This window comes from Clarias gariepinus, chromosome 4, assembly GCF_024256425.1.
Source record: "Clarias gariepinus isolate MV-2021 ecotype Netherlands chromosome 4, CGAR_prim_01v2, whole genome shotgun sequence".
Lineage (NCBI taxonomy): Eukaryota > Metazoa > Chordata > Actinopteri > Siluriformes > Clariidae > Clarias > Clarias gariepinus.
In genome coordinates this window covers 8,271,549-8,287,606 of record NC_071103.1, presented here as the reverse complement: position 1 = coordinate 8,287,606, position 16,058 = coordinate 8,271,549, and positions in this window count along the sequence as shown.

Here is a 16,058-nt window from a genome sequence, read left to right as displayed (position 1 = left end):
CATCCCACCTCACAGGTGTGCCACATCAAAATGCTGATCTGACATCATGAGTAGTGCACAGGTGTACCTTATACTGCCCACAAAAGGCCACCCTGGAATGTGCAGTTTTGTCTCACAGCAAAATGCCACAGATGCCACAAGCATTGAGAGAGCGTGCAATTGGCATGCTGACAGCAGGAATGTCAACCAGATCTGTTGCTTGTGCATTGAATGTTCATTTCTCCACCATAAGCCGTCTCCAAAGGCGTTTCAGAGAATATGGCAGTACATCCAACCGGCCTCACAACCGCAGACCACATGTAACCACACCCGCCCAGGGTCTCCACATCCATCAGGTTCACCTCCAAGATCGTCTGAGACCAGCCTCTCAGACAGCTGTTGAAACAATTGGTTTGCATAACCAAACAATTTCTGCACAAACTTTCAGAAACCGTCTCAGGGAAGCTCAACTGCATGCTCGTCGTCCTCATCAGGGTCTTGATCTGACTCCAGCTTGTCGTCGTAACAGACTTAAGTGGGCAAATGCTCACATTCGATGGCGTCTGGCACGTTGGAGAGGTGTTCTCTTCATGGATGAATCTCGGTTTACATTGTTCAGGGCAGATGGCAGACAGCGTGTGTGGCGTCGTGTGGGTAAGCGCTTTGCTGATGTCAATGTTGTGGATCGAGTGGCTCATGGTGGTGGTTGGGTTATGGTATGGGCAGGCATCTTTTATGGACGAAGAACACGGGTACATTTTATTGATGGCATTTTGAATGCACAGAGATACCGTTATGAGATCCTGAGGCCCATTGTTGTGCCATACATCCATAAACATCACCTCATGTTTCAGCAAGATAATGCACGGCCCCATGTTGCAAGGATCTGTACACAGTTCTTGGAAGCTGAAAATGTCCCAGTTCTTGCATGGCCAGCATACTCACCGGAGATGTCACCTGTTGAGCATGTTTGGGATGTGCTTGACCGGCGTATACGAGTTCCCACTAATATCCAACAACTTCGCACAGCCATTGAAGAGGAGTGGATTAACATTCCACAGGCCACAATTGACAATCTGATAAACTCTATGCGAAGATGTGTTGCACTGCATGAGGCAAATGGTGGTCACACCAGATACTGACCGGTTCTGAGTCCCCCAGACCCCCAATAAAGCAAAAACCTGCACATTCATACCTGCCTTTTATTGTGGGCAGTATAAGGTACACCTGTACACTACTCATGATGTCAGATCAGCATCTTGATGTGGCACACCTGTGAGGTGGGATGGATTATCTCAGCAAAGCAGAAGTGCTCACTATCACGCATTTAGACTAATTTGTGAACAATGTTTGAGAGAAATGGTAATATTGTGTATCTGGAATGAATTTTAGATCTTTAAGTCCATCTCATGAAAAATCGAAGCAGAAACAAAGGTGTTGCATTTATATTCTTGTTGAGTGTATAATATTTGATAGCGATTATGTGGGGGGCATGGCAGCGGGGCATATACTTTCCTTTTCCCACGTGAGTCAGTCCATGTCAGTTGTGCTCTTTTTTTTTTTTAATTTTTTTTTTTTATAAATTTAGTCCTGTCCAATTATTTTTTCCCCGATTTTCTCCCCAATCTAGTCGTGGCCAATTACTCCCCGTCACTAGGGGGCTCCCACACACATCAAGGCTACTACAACCACTCAGTCGGAAGGACGAAAGCTATCCCGTGTTTCCTCCGAACCACGTGACGCGAGCCGACCGCATCTTTTCGAACTGCTCGCTCACGCACCGTTAGGGGCGGAGTAACACACTCGGAGGAAAGCGCTAGCCGCTCCTTCCGTGTGCGCGAGCTCAGAGACGCCCCTGATTGGCTGTAGCGCCGTGACTAATGTGGGAGCGCAAGTACCTCTCATCCCTCCCCCCTGAGAGAGCTCGGCCAATTAGCTCTCTCTGTGCCTCCGGCTGTGAGAGGAAAACAGCATCACCCGGGGTTCGAACCAGCGACCTCCGGATGATAGGGCGAGCGCTTTACCACTGCGCCACTCGGAGGCATTCAGTTGTGCTCTTTAACCAATCAGATGTGACCTCGCCATTTCAACCAATCATAACCCGCCAGGAGCACAGGCTAAATCCTGTTTACATGAAATAAACCTGCTTCCAAACAGGTTCAAGCTTACGGATATGTTGCTATGACAACAAATGCAAGAAGCGCATCGAAGAACGAAACAATCCAAGATCAGGACAAATCCACAACAATCAAATCCAGCTAACTGAGTAAGCGACGTACGAAGAACGGACCCCAGGGCTCATATTCAGTGAGGGGGGACTGTAATGCTGCAACAAATAAGACCTCCTAGATAATTGTTTGTTTCCAGCATTGTAACTAAGGCGTCCGTTCTTCGTACGTTAACTTACCCTAGCAACATGTCCGTAAGCTTAAACCTGTTTGGGAGCAGGTTTATTTCATGTAAACAGGATTTAGGCTGTCAAAGTCATTACGAGATCAGTCATCGCTCTTTTATTAATTTGCCTGCATCAAGCGAAGAAAACATATAATGAGATCTTCAACAAATCTTTGTAGGTAATGAGGATTTGTGTGCTTTTTGTCCTTGATCGAATTGCGGCCACTACTTTGTTTGACTCATTATGAAATCACAGTTTGTGTTTGCAGCACGAGTTTGCTGTATTTTTATAAAAAAAAAAAAAAAAAATTATGTAAAATTCACATTTATACACCCCAATAAATTTTAACAAAATATTATTTCATTTATGCTTTTTAACATGCTTGTGACTTAAAGAAAACATACATTATATGACATATACAGTGGTGTGAAAAACTATTTGCCCCCTTCCTGATTTCTTATTCTTTTGCATGTTTGTCACACAAAATGTTTCTGATCATCAAACACATTTAACTATTAGTCAAAGATAACACAAGTAAACACAAAATGCCTTTTTTAAATGATGTTTTTTATTATTTAGGGAGAAAAAAAATCCAAACCTACATGGCCCTGTGTGAAAAAGTAATTGCCCCCTGAACCTAATAACTGGTTGGGCCACCCTTAGCAGCATTAACTGCAATCAAGCATTTGCGATAACTTGCAACGAGTCTTTTACAGCGCTCTGGAGGAATTTTGGCCCACTCATCTTTGCAGAATTGTTGTAATTCAGCTTTATTTAAGGGGTTTTCTAGCATGAACCGCCTTTTAAAGGTCATGCCACAACATCTCAATAGGATTCAGGTCAGGACTTTGACTAGGCCACTCCAAAGTCTTCATTTTGTTTTTCTTCAGCCATTCAGAGGTGGATTTGCTGGTGTGTTTTGGGTCATTGTCCTGCTGCAGCACCCAAGATCGCTTCAGCTTGAGTTGACGAACAGATGGCCAGACATTCTCCTTCAGGATTTTTTGGTAGACAGTAGAATTCATGGTTCCATCTATCGCAGCAAGCCTTCCAGGTCCTGAAGCAGCAAAACAACCCAAGACCATCACACTACCACCACCATATTTTACTGTTGATATGATGTTATTTTTCTGAAATGCTGTGTTACTTTTACACCAGATGTAACGGGACACGCACCTTCCAAAAAGTTCAACTTTTGTCTCATCGGTCCACAAAGTATTTTCCCCAAAGTCTTGGCAATCATTGAGATGTTTTTTAGCAAAATTGAGACGAGCCTTAATGTTCTTTTTGCTTAAAAGTGGTTTGCGCCTTAGAAATCTGCCATGCAGGCCATTTTTGCCCAGTCTCTTTCTTATGGTGGAGTCGTGAACACTGACCTTAATTGAGGCACGTGAGGCCTGCAGTTCTTTGGATGTTGTCCTGAGGTCTTTTGTGGCCTCTCGGATGAGTTGTCTCTGCGCTCTTGGGGTTTGGAGTCCCAAAGCTTTAGAAATGGCTTTATAAGCTTTACCAGACTGATAGATCTCAATGACTTTTGTTCTTATTTGTTCCTGAATTTCTTTGGATCTTGGCATGATGTCTAGCTTTTGAAGTGCTTTTGGTCTACTTCTCTGTGTCAGGTAGCTCCTATTTAAGTGATTTCTTGATTAAAACAGGTGTGGCAGTAATCAGGCCTGGGGGTGACTACAGAAATTGAACTCAGGTGTGATAAACCACAGTTAAGTTATTTTTTAACAAGGGGGGCAATCACTTTTTCACACAGGGCCATGTAGATTTTGAGTTTTTTTCTCCCTTAATAACGTAAACCTTCATTTAAAAACTGCATTTTGTGTTCAATTATGTTATCTTTGACCAATAGTTAACGGTTTTTGATGAGCAGAAACATTTAAGTGTGACAAACATGCAAAAGAATAAGAAATCAGAAAGGGGGCAAATAGTTTTTCACAACTCTGTATATGTGTATGTGTAATATATACAGTGAAACCTCGGATTACGAGTAACACAGTTTATGAGTGTTCCGCAAGACGAGCAAAGATTTTTCTTGGCATTGTCTTGGTTTATGAGCACTGAGTGTCATGTTTCGCGCATGCACTTCATGCACGGTTTTTCTCTCTTTTGCGTTGCAGAATTGTCTCCCCTGCTGGGTCTTAGTGCTTGTCTCTTATTGATATAATCAACCTCCGTGCACGCGTGTACTGTTTACTATAACACTGTGACCCCGTGTGTATGTAAAACATATTTTATTTTGTGTTCAGAAGTGTGTGTGTGTGTACAGAGCATGTACTTTATAACGCGAGTAAAGCAAAAGAAATTCTCAATACAGAGGTTAAAAATCTATTTTCTTCCTCATCGCGGTGTGTTTGCGCGCAAGCGTAATTTGACACTGTGCCGGCTGTGTATGTGTGTGTGAAGCCCCATTCACAAACATACACATGCAAACAAATATTAGGGTGAGAGACAAACACTCTGCTCTGTCACAAATCTTTTCAGAGGTAAGGTGCTGGGTAATTTGTTTGTTTGTTTTACTTTACTGCTGTGACTGTTAGTTTGCGCTCACACGAGTGTCATTAGCGATGTTTACTGCTAATTTTCGTATTTTTAGATAAAACAGTGTAGCGGGAAAGAGACGTTGGTTTATGACCTCTGTTTACGGAAGTGTAGTCCAGTGCGGGAGATGCATTGTGGGAAATGCAGTCCTGTGTGTGAACGCGAATGCGAGATGTAAGCTAGGATATAGAGCCTGAGTTTTGTTCTTCAGTAGTTTTTTTAGTTGGATTTAAGTGCAGGATCCACCCGAAAGTTTGTACTATAGCCTGACAATGCAGAAAATAAAAGAACGGGCATCAACCAGTTTGTCCAACTCATTATTAAACGAGCATTAATTAACGGGCTGTTATGCTGTCGCGAGGAACAAGGAGAAGCTTTAATAATTTAGAAGAGAACAACAGTCTTTCCGTTAATGTGTGTGTGTGTGTTTAATTCAGACGAAAGTTTTACTGTGTAAGATGAGAAGGGGGAGACAGGAGGGGTTGAAAGCAAGCGTCTCCACTTACTCTAGCCTCACACACACACACACACCTTTGAAATGTAAAGTGCAGGTTAATTTGTTTTATTTTTACTTTATATTTTGTATTAATTATTTTAATGTATTTATTTTTTGGGGCTGTAGAACAAATAATTTAAGTTTCCATTATTTCTTTTGGGAAAATAAAATTTGGTTTACGAATGTTTTGGAATACGAACCCACTTTCGGAACGAATTATGCTCGTAATCCGAGGTTCCACTGTGTGTGTGTGTGTGTGTGTGTGTGTGTTTGTATATATATATATATATATATATATATATATATATATATATATATATATATTCTTTTTTTTTTTTACATACACATTATCCATTAGTTAATAGTTCTTGCGTTTATCTCAATTTGCTGGTTTGAGTGTTTTAAATAGTCAGTTAATATTAAAACAACATGATACTTTTAGACTGTAAATTTTTAAAACCTTAGAACACCCTACTACCAATCTGTGTTGCATTTGCTGCTGGCCCCTTTCTGTCATCATACAGTAAATCTGCAGTCTTGGTCTACATGAGAACCATCAAATATTATGTGAACACACCTTTGATATGCACTTTGTGTTTATAATTTTGAATTAGAAATCGGTAGATACAGTATGTTGCAGAATAGAAATGAAAAGAGAGAGACTGAAAACAGTGACGGGGACAGTGGGACAACAGTGAATGGGGAAACTGCAAAAGGTCTTCTACCAACTCACATGCTGTCTGCTCTTGTCCTGTCTGCCACTAAATTGTTGATCTGTTTCTCACTTTATACAAGAATTCATAGATATCTTACATGCTAGCACGCTAGTCAGAGAGGCCTGTTGAGAATATGTGATACTTTTTTAACTTCTTCAAACTTTTGTTTTATCTGGCCTGTCCACTGTCTGCCACTGACTTTGCCTGTCTAGTTTATGTAAAACAATTAAAGTGTATCCGGAAAGTATTCACTACTCATCACTTTTTCCACATTTTGTTATGTCACAGCCTTATTCTAAAATGGGTTAAATTAATTTTTTTCTCAGAATTCTACACACAACACCCCATAATGACAAAATGAATACATAAGTAAACAATACATAAGTATTCACAGCCTTTGCCATGAAGCTCAAAATTGAGCTCAGGTGCATACTGTTTCCCCTGATCATCCTTGAGATGTTTCTGCAGCTCAATTGGAGTCCACCTGTGGTAAATTCAGTTGATTGGACATGATTTGGAAAGGCACACACCTGTGTATATAAGGTCCCAAAGTTGACAGTTCATGTCAGAGCACAAACCAAGCATGAAGTCAAAGGAATTGTCTGTAGACCTCCGAGACAGGTATGTCTTGAGGCACAAATCACTCTCTCTTGCTCTTGACGAAGGCGGTCGCATCTGCTCTCCCTCCCTTATCTCTCCCCGCTTGCTCCTCTTGTCTGTCTTGTGAATACTATTCAGAGACTCTCCTCGTCTTGCTCTTGAAAATAAAAAAGGAATATGGATTTGATCAAGTGGTCTCTGAATGCAATTGACACAATCTTCTCGACGAGAAATGTGGGTTCTGGGGAACCTACTTGTCCTGCTGGGACGTTTGCTGCTGGATACACGATGGACGGTTGGGAGAAGTGGCGCATTGTGTGCCTGGCCGCACTGTCTCTGGAGGATGTTGAAGATATCTACCTATTCGGAACTCTGATAACAGGGATTCTGCTGATTGTATTAGGTGGGATACTTGGATATCGAAAAATCTTAAAAGCAGTCAGTCTCAACCCCAAGAGACTGGCTGGCTGGGAAATAGTGGTGACGAGAGCTGTCAGTAATCAGACTGTGGTTCTGGACCGCAAATTGGATAACATCTTGGTGAGACTAGCAGCTATGCAACGTGATTTGGACAGACCTGGAGACCAGTGATGGACATTAAATATCTGTGAAATTGGCAGATATTGATTGAAACCTGGAAAATATGATTTTCTTTTTCGGCTGGCCTTTTTCTTTCCAGCTACTGCATTTCAAGGCCGTGGCTGGAGACATAACTAACTCCCCGAAGACCAAGATAACGAGACGCTCTGGAATCCCCCCCCCCCCCCCCCCCTTCAAGGACACCTGGCGCAGACTATTACGGGATGTTACAGGCTTACAAACTGATACGCACGCACTCACGCACACACATAACAGCTACAGATAGACACTCTACCTTCCCCATATCCAACGCCTTCGTGTGCTTATTCCCTTCAGTGTGGGCAGGCGGAATCGGGACCAGCGCTCTCTAGCTGCAGGGACTGGAGCTGTTTGCCTACATTGGACATTTCCTATCCCCTGGAACTTGGAAACCACCAGGAGTCTTCCTAGAGCTGGCCGGCCATCTAAACTGAGCGATCAGAGGAGAAGGGCCTTAGTCATTGTCATTATGGGGTGTTGTGTGTAGAATTCTGAGAAAAAAATATTAAAATCCATTTTAGTCCAACAAGATTCAATATTCTTTATTGTCGCTATACATGCAGTGAAACTTAAAATTATGCGCGCAAACACAATGGCATGCTGACCCAGGGAGAGAAAGAAAAGAGATCTTTAACCTCTTTAATAAGACTTTCTTTTGCTTTACACGTGCATGCACACACGTGTAAAAGTACATGTGCGCTGTACACACACGCATACAAACACAAAATAAAAGATGTTTTATGCACACACACATGGTCACAGTGTTATAGTAAACAGTACACGCGTGCACGAATGTTGATTATACCAGTGAGAGACGCACACTAAGACCAAGCAGGGGAGACGATTACCCACAATTCCACCGCACAAGAGAGAGAAAAACCATTGGCTCAGTTGTGATCACGTGATGCTTGGCGTCAAAAACAAGAAGCGCATACATGATACTTGGTACTCGTAAACCAAGACTTGTTTGTTTTTCAAGTCAAAATTTCTTTTGACACTTACAAACCGCGTTACTTGCAATCCATGGTTCCACTGTACAGTATGTACTTTATATAATTCAGCATATTATATCATAAATAATAACAAAATATTTATAAATACAAAAAATGTAATACCCCATTCCTCAAATTTGCTACCGAGTCCCGACTGATGCAAATTCGTTATGACCTCTGGAGAGTGCGGTAGCAGTCTGTAATGGCTTCTTACAGCCTTTTTTGGGCTCAGTGTGAAATTAGTTGTGTTCATTAGTGTGGTGAAGAAAATTGGACCATTAAAAAAATTCGGCTGCCCCCTCTGGACATTAACGCATCAGTTACGTTTGACATAAATTTTTAAGCGTCGTTATCGTGTCAACCAATGATCAACCAGTTCTGTGAAATAACTCAGAGATGCAACACATGAAGACTGATATATATATATATATATATATATATATATATATATATATGTACAGTGCACAACACAAGTGTTCCTCTTTCTGATAATAGAAGCTGAAGGAAGAAGAGGAGGATTAAGACACGACAGAGGAAGGGTATAAGATGCCAAAGATACACAGAGATTCCAGATGAAATCAGGGCCACACTGGTGAATCACATTATCAATCATGGCCTTACAATGGAAGAGGGTGGTTGAAGGGTGCAGCCAAATGTTGGACGAACAACTGTGTCATCAATAAATCAATCATTTCGTAGAGAGAACAGGTATGTAAAGTACTGTATAGTACAGTAATACTGTATACTTACTGTTACATACAGTATACTGTAACACACTTTAGGTTATCCATGTACTGTATACAGTATTCTTAGGTATTTACTGTATGAATCAAAATCCTTTGATCCTTATACTACTGTAATTTACACTATGTTTTCTCATGTAGGACTGCTAGACAACCGCGCAGGGGTGGCCTTTTCACACTTCAGCAGGAGGAAGCTATTTGCAACATGGTTATGTCTAACAATGCCATAAGACTAAAGGAGATACAAAGTAATATTGTTGAAGACGACGGTATCTTTGAAAATATACAATCTGTGAGCATTTCAACTATGGACAGGGTCTTGAAAATACATGTAATCACCATGAAGCAGCTGTACTGTACAGCACGCATGTAAAGCAAAAGCAAGTCTCATTAGAGAGGTTAAAAATCCATTTTTTCTCTTTGCTCAAGGCTCAGCCTGTTCTTTCTGTCTGTGTGCGCGCGTCATTGGAGATCGTGCTCCACACACTCACACACAGACCCCTCCAACTTTCGCCTTTACAGACACACACACACACACACACACACACACTTATTCTCTCTGCTCTACACAGAAACACTGCTCTGTCGTGATTCTTTTCTTCTTTTTTTCCCAATTCTTTTATTGAACAATTGTCATACATAAACATTGCAAAAGCAACTAATTAAATGTATTATTATTATCAAATGAAAAGAAAAATGAAAAACTACCCACACACCCAACCCACACACATATCCTGGCATCCTTTGGCTCAAACCAATCAGTGTGAATTAGATTGGTCATACATCCACTCCGATGCTTGACCCAGCCCAGATAATCATTCAGGCAGTAACTGTAAGCTTGCGAAATAAGCAATAAATGGTTGCCATTTGTGAAAAAACTTATTATTAGAACCTCTCAGTGTATATTTTATCTTTTCTAGCTTAAGAAAAAATAATAAATCTTTAATCCACTGAGAGATTGAGGGACAATTAACGGACTTCCAGTGTAAAAGTTTTGTATGTCTGGCCAACAAAGATGAGAAGGCGACGACGTCTTTGTGTGCAGAACTTAATGGAATTGAAACGTCTGTAATGCCAAATATAGCAGTTAATGGACATGGGTTCAACTGTACCCCAAGTATAGTGGTCATGAGATTAAAAAAACATGTCCAAAAGTTGTGCAGGTTTGGGCACAAAAAGAACATGTGACTTAAGTTACAGGGAAAGGCACATCTGTCCTCAACATCAGGAAATATTTTAGCCAGCCTTGATTTGGATTAATGGACTTTGTACAAAACCTTAAATTGAATAAGACTGAGACGGGCACAGGAAGAGCTGGAGCGTATTCTGTCTATAGCCTTCCCCCAACATTCCTCACTCAACTGCAATCCCAGGTCAATTTCCCAAGCATCTCTGGTTTTAGCGATTTTACAATCACCATAAGATAAAAAAAATGATATATTACACCTCGCTGATATGGATTAAATGTGATCAGATTTTCCCAGGGCTGCCTGGGAACTTGCAGGTAACGAAAGAAATGAGCTGCAGGCAGCTCATACTCCGAGGACAGACTAGCAAAACTTTTAAATACTCTATCTTCATACAAATTATAAAACTTTTGGATGCCCTTGTCGTGCCATGATTAAAATGCTGAATCTAAAAGTGACAGGGGAAACAAATTATTTTTATGCAATAGACCCATTGCTAATGCAGATCCAAATTTAAAGTGGCGTCTAAACTGATACCAAATCTTAAGTGTATTAAGTACCACTGGGTTATCAGTGTATTGAGGGGGTTTGATTGGAAATGAAGTGCAAAGTATAGCTAATATACAGAATGGTTTACGAGACAGTAACTCTAATTTGCACCATGGGGATTCAGATGAGTTTATCCAAAAATTTAATTTTTGAATATGTGCAGCCCAGTAGTAATTAAAAAAATTAGGCAGAGCTAGTCCACCACTAAGTCTACATCCCTGTAGTAAGGTCTTATGGATTCTAGGAGGTTTCCCAGCCCAAAGAAAAGAGATTGTGATTTTATCTAAGAAATCCAAAAAATACTTAGGAAGAAATAAAGGAAGTGATTGAAAAAAATAAAGAAATTTAGGGAGAATGATAATTTTAACTGCATTGATTTTTCCGGTTAAAGAAAGAGGCAGATTGCTCCATCTCTAAATATCAGATTTAACATCAGAAATAAGAGAGGAGAAGTTGAGAGGCATGAGAAAGGTCAGACAGAGAACGAGTCACTGTAATACCAAGATATTTAAAGCCTGAACAATTGAATTTAAAAGGCAGGTTTAGATGCTGAAGTTGTAAAGTACTATTACTAACCGGGTAGTGTTCACTCTTATGCAAATTTAGTTTATACCCAGAGAAGGAACCAAAATTATCCAAGATGGTTAAAATAACAGGAATAAAGGGTGCAGGATCAGTCACATATAACAACAAGTCATCGGCATATAGGTATAATTTATGCTTCAACCCATTATGAATAATACCTTTAAAAGCAAGAGATCTAAGCTTAATAGACAATGGTTCAATGGTGAGGCATGCTGTCGTTTTAGCTGATGTGCTATTATTCTACTTGATTTATCACCATATTTATTATACGTTCCCGGAGTCTGTAACAACATACATTCTGTTTCTTTTGTTAAAAGAAGATCAAATTCTGATTGTAAGTCAATGTGTTGCTTGTACAACTCAAGAGAAGGATTAGCTGCATAAATATGGTCGAGTTTGCTAATAGCTGATGTGAGTTCGTTGAGCCTAGTCTTGTGACCTAGATTTAGAAAAGCAGAGTATATGATGATTTGCCCTCTAAGAAAAGCCTTGAGAGTTTCCCATAATAACGAATAAGAAGTGGACTCAAGATGGTTAAACAACAAAAATTCATCAATAGTGTTAGAAATGAATGTACAAAACTCTGTCCACTAAAAGAAGTGAGTTAAACCGCCAAGACGACGGGGTCTGTTTATGCAGTGATAATTGGATATCCAGTGATAAGGGAGCATGGTCAGAAATCACAATACTTAAATAATCTAAAGAAACAACAGAAGGATTAAGATGAAAATGTCAATGAAAAAATAATCAATTCTAGAGTATGAATAATGCACCTGAAAAAATAAAAATTGGATTTTTTTTATCTACACGATTTTTTTTTATCTATTACGGAATCTCCATGGGTCTACAAGGCCATTCTGTGACATGAAATCAAAAAATATTTTAGACATGGCAGACTGGGACACAACACGAGAGGTAGAGCGATCCAAAACTGGATCAGAAACACAATTTAAATCTCCTCCAAAAATTATCAAGTGGGTGTTTAAGCAGGGAAGGCTACTAAGTAATTTATTCGCAAAATCTAGATCATCGAAGTTTGTCAGTGCCTAACAGATGCACAAACAACAACACTTATCTGTCTGGATTTATTTGTACTTTTTCTTAAAGGTTTATTTGTTTTATTTTTTCTTAATATAGTGTGTTAATTATTTTTATGTATTTATTTTTAGGGGGCTGTGGAATGAATAAGTTTAGTTTCCATTATTTCTTATGAGAAAATTCTATTTGGTTTACGAGTGTTTTGAAATACGAGCCCACTTACGGAATAAATTATGCTCGTAACCCAAGGTCAAAATGGTCTTCCCCATTCTGTCCATAGGTGGGTAAATAATTACTGTTAAGGTAAATATAAAAAATCTAATAATATGCCAATTTTTTTTACATCAAATTAGGTGAATATGTCATTCTAGGCATTCGAGAAAGAAACACCCAAGTGAAACATACTAGGTTTTATACTAATAAGACATATCCTGTATATAATATACACATTTAGTATAATAGACACTAAAATATACACATATAAACATAGAACTGAAAATAAAAGTGTATTGTAAACATACATGATTTACAACTGTATAAAAAGTGAAATTAATAGCAGACACACAAAGTGAACCTGTACCTTTCTGCATGTCCATAACATGGCTAACTCACTTCAGAACTTTTTGACTTATGCATTTATGAAATTCTATATCCTATTTTAAAAAAGTGAATACTTAATTTAGGGACTGCTTACAATAGTAAAAACATGGCTGGAGTGCACAATAAAAAGTCTGAGACAAGTTTTAATTAACCAGAAACTGAACATGATCACTGGGTGAAAGCTTGGCATTGAGCTGGATCTTGGCATGTGTATGGGATCAGAGATGGACATGGAACTGATGGAGCTTGGCATAAACATTGATTTGGAACTCGACTAAGAATGACTGTCACATTCTTCACCACTAATATGTAGTGTTTAGCTCTGGAACAAAGGTGAATCGAATCTTTAACAATTCGGGTTAATTTGATTAACTGAATTCAAATTTACAGTGTACAGTGGTATACTTGCGTTACATTTTGTCCTCATCCGGTGGTTCGCCTCCAGCGAAGGGAATCACGGCGTCGCTGATTGGTTGGTACGTCTTTTAGGAAAGCCGTTCTGTGAGGCGTTGGTTGCCGGATTACCGATAGCGGTGCTGTGGAACTTCTTCTGAAGGTTTTTTCTTTGCAGGAATTTGGAGTTCTGGCATTAAGTCTCATTGAGAGTTCTTGCAGAGCGTATGACGCCAGCAGAGGTGGCATAGCGCCCGCAAGGGCGGAAGGTCAAGATGGCTGTTTACCTTCAGCCGCTTATGACGAATCTCTTTCTAAGGTTGCTCGGACTTTGGATTTTAATCTCACGCCGCGGGTCTGTCCCACAGCCGTTTGTTCTAATCAGTAATGGTTATGGGCGTTGCCACCTTCTTTTTATGCATACATTAAACTGTGGTTTGGGCTGTCACGTGGGAGGCTATCTCAGTGGAGTTTTAGTAATTTAGGCAAAGTGTATTAACATGAGTCTGGTTCATATGACTAAGATTTCATGCCTAACAACGTTCATTAAATACACAGAGCTTTCATTTGATACCAAACATCCCATGTCTTGCATACCCATTCATACCTTTATCTGTAGCAAGGGTTGTACAGGTTGATTACACTCCTTAAGTTTATGATAAACATGTTGAATGCAACACAAATATATCACACATTCTATATGAGCACATATATATAATTTTATATTTGCCCTTCTGCCAGGGGGGTGCAAGGAAGTGCTTTCCAGATTTGCATCATCTGAGCTGGAGAAGGGTAACCGTTCCTTTCCTTATTTGCTGATGTCATGTCTCTTCCTCGTCCAACGGCTTGCTGATTTGCGCCACTTAGGTGGGGTTGGTGAAAGCAACCTGGGTTTCCTCCTTCGACCAAGTCACGTGTCCAACTGTGTTACACCATCGAAAGAGATATAACGGTATTAGGAGGGCGCCTTTTTACTGGAAGGTGACAGATTCATGGCTCCATTTGAAGTGGCCTGTTAGTCCCTACATAGGCTATAGGTCAAAGCTGAGGGTGGCGTCAGCCATTATCCTGTATAAACTGTGTGTGTGTGTGTGTGTGTGTTTTTTTATGATTTTGGTTAGTTTTAAATCAATGGTGTCTAAAGGTCAATCTACATTTCTAGCTTTTGATCTTGTGTCAGCAGGAAAATAAGTACCCTAGAAATTATCAAAAGAAAACAACTTACAATGTATTTCATTTTTGAATACAGAAAGTCCCCTGGTGTAGGCAGTGAAAATTCAGTCCAACAGTAGCATTGAGTCTGGCCTTTGAAATGTATGCGATAGGGTAGAGCTCTATAGTGATGTCCATAACACGTGCAAAAACATCAGAATTATTTTTTCTAGCTTGCTTACTCGCTTGCTAAATAGTCATATGCACTTAAATTAACAGTATGTAGTAAATAAGGACATTGTGGTACATGCACAAGATCCTCAAAGCCAAGTCGGGCTCCAATACAGAATGTCTGAAGCTAAGGGATGGCAACAGCATAATCCTGCAGCATTGATGTTGCACCCAGGGGTTCTCAGGTGGTGGCAACAGCATTGTGTCTCCAAAGCCAAGCATGACATCCTCTGCATCAGAGACTACGGCTGGTTTTGGGCAGGAGAGGGCAGATTTCAGGTGTTTTGTAGCTTAGAACAGAAAAAAGACTTAAACAGTCAATTATAACCTGTCATAGAACAGATCATAGTTCGTACCTTGTGTGGTAGACCCGCTGGTAAACTTCCACAGGACACTAAGTATCACTAAGAGATTGACCTAAATGCTGGCATGCTTAATCTGGCATCATGGCCCTTCTTGTACAGGGTGGATGAAAAATAATCTTCTTTGCTTTATTGGGAACAGTGAAATTTTAACCTATGATCATGTGGTTACAATATTTTAATTCAATATTGAGGTAGTGAAGATCAGTGGTGTGGAATGTTACTTTTAAGTAAGTAATTACATCACAAAATAACTCTCATTAAAATGGCAGACCTAGCATGTTAGATAACTCGTAACATCAAAAAAGTAATCCAAGTTACCTTGTTACTTTGAACACCCAACACTGGTGAAGATGAAACCTTTGCATCTTTTTATGCCCATGGAGGTTATCTGGTATTCATTCAATCATACAGAGCGGTCCCCACTTTCAAGTTATGATAAAGCCTGGCCTGCCTCAATCTTTCTTGTAAAACACACTGCACATGGCAGAGAAGTGCAGCCAAGGTAAAGCTCCTAGTGTAGTGTGCTTTTTGTTTATGCACTCGCACACTGGACATATTGGCACGAGAACCATGAAGACTCAGTTTATCTCTGCTCTCCACTGCAGTAGAACAGTTGGGGACTGCACAGCTCTATGACTGTTCTTCTGCCAGTTTTATCTTCTTGGTCTGGTTTAGATTAAAGGTGAATTTCATACCCAGGTGGTGGGGTGTCGTCTCCATGGTTCTCACTCTGCACAAGGTTTTCACGCTGTCTCATGCTTGGAAGTGCTATTTAAGAAAAGAGAATTTCTATAACATTCCCAGCACTTTGTAGTTTTTGACTGATTGCCTTTTTTGTTTACAATTCATTTCATTTCTATTTCAGTCTTCAG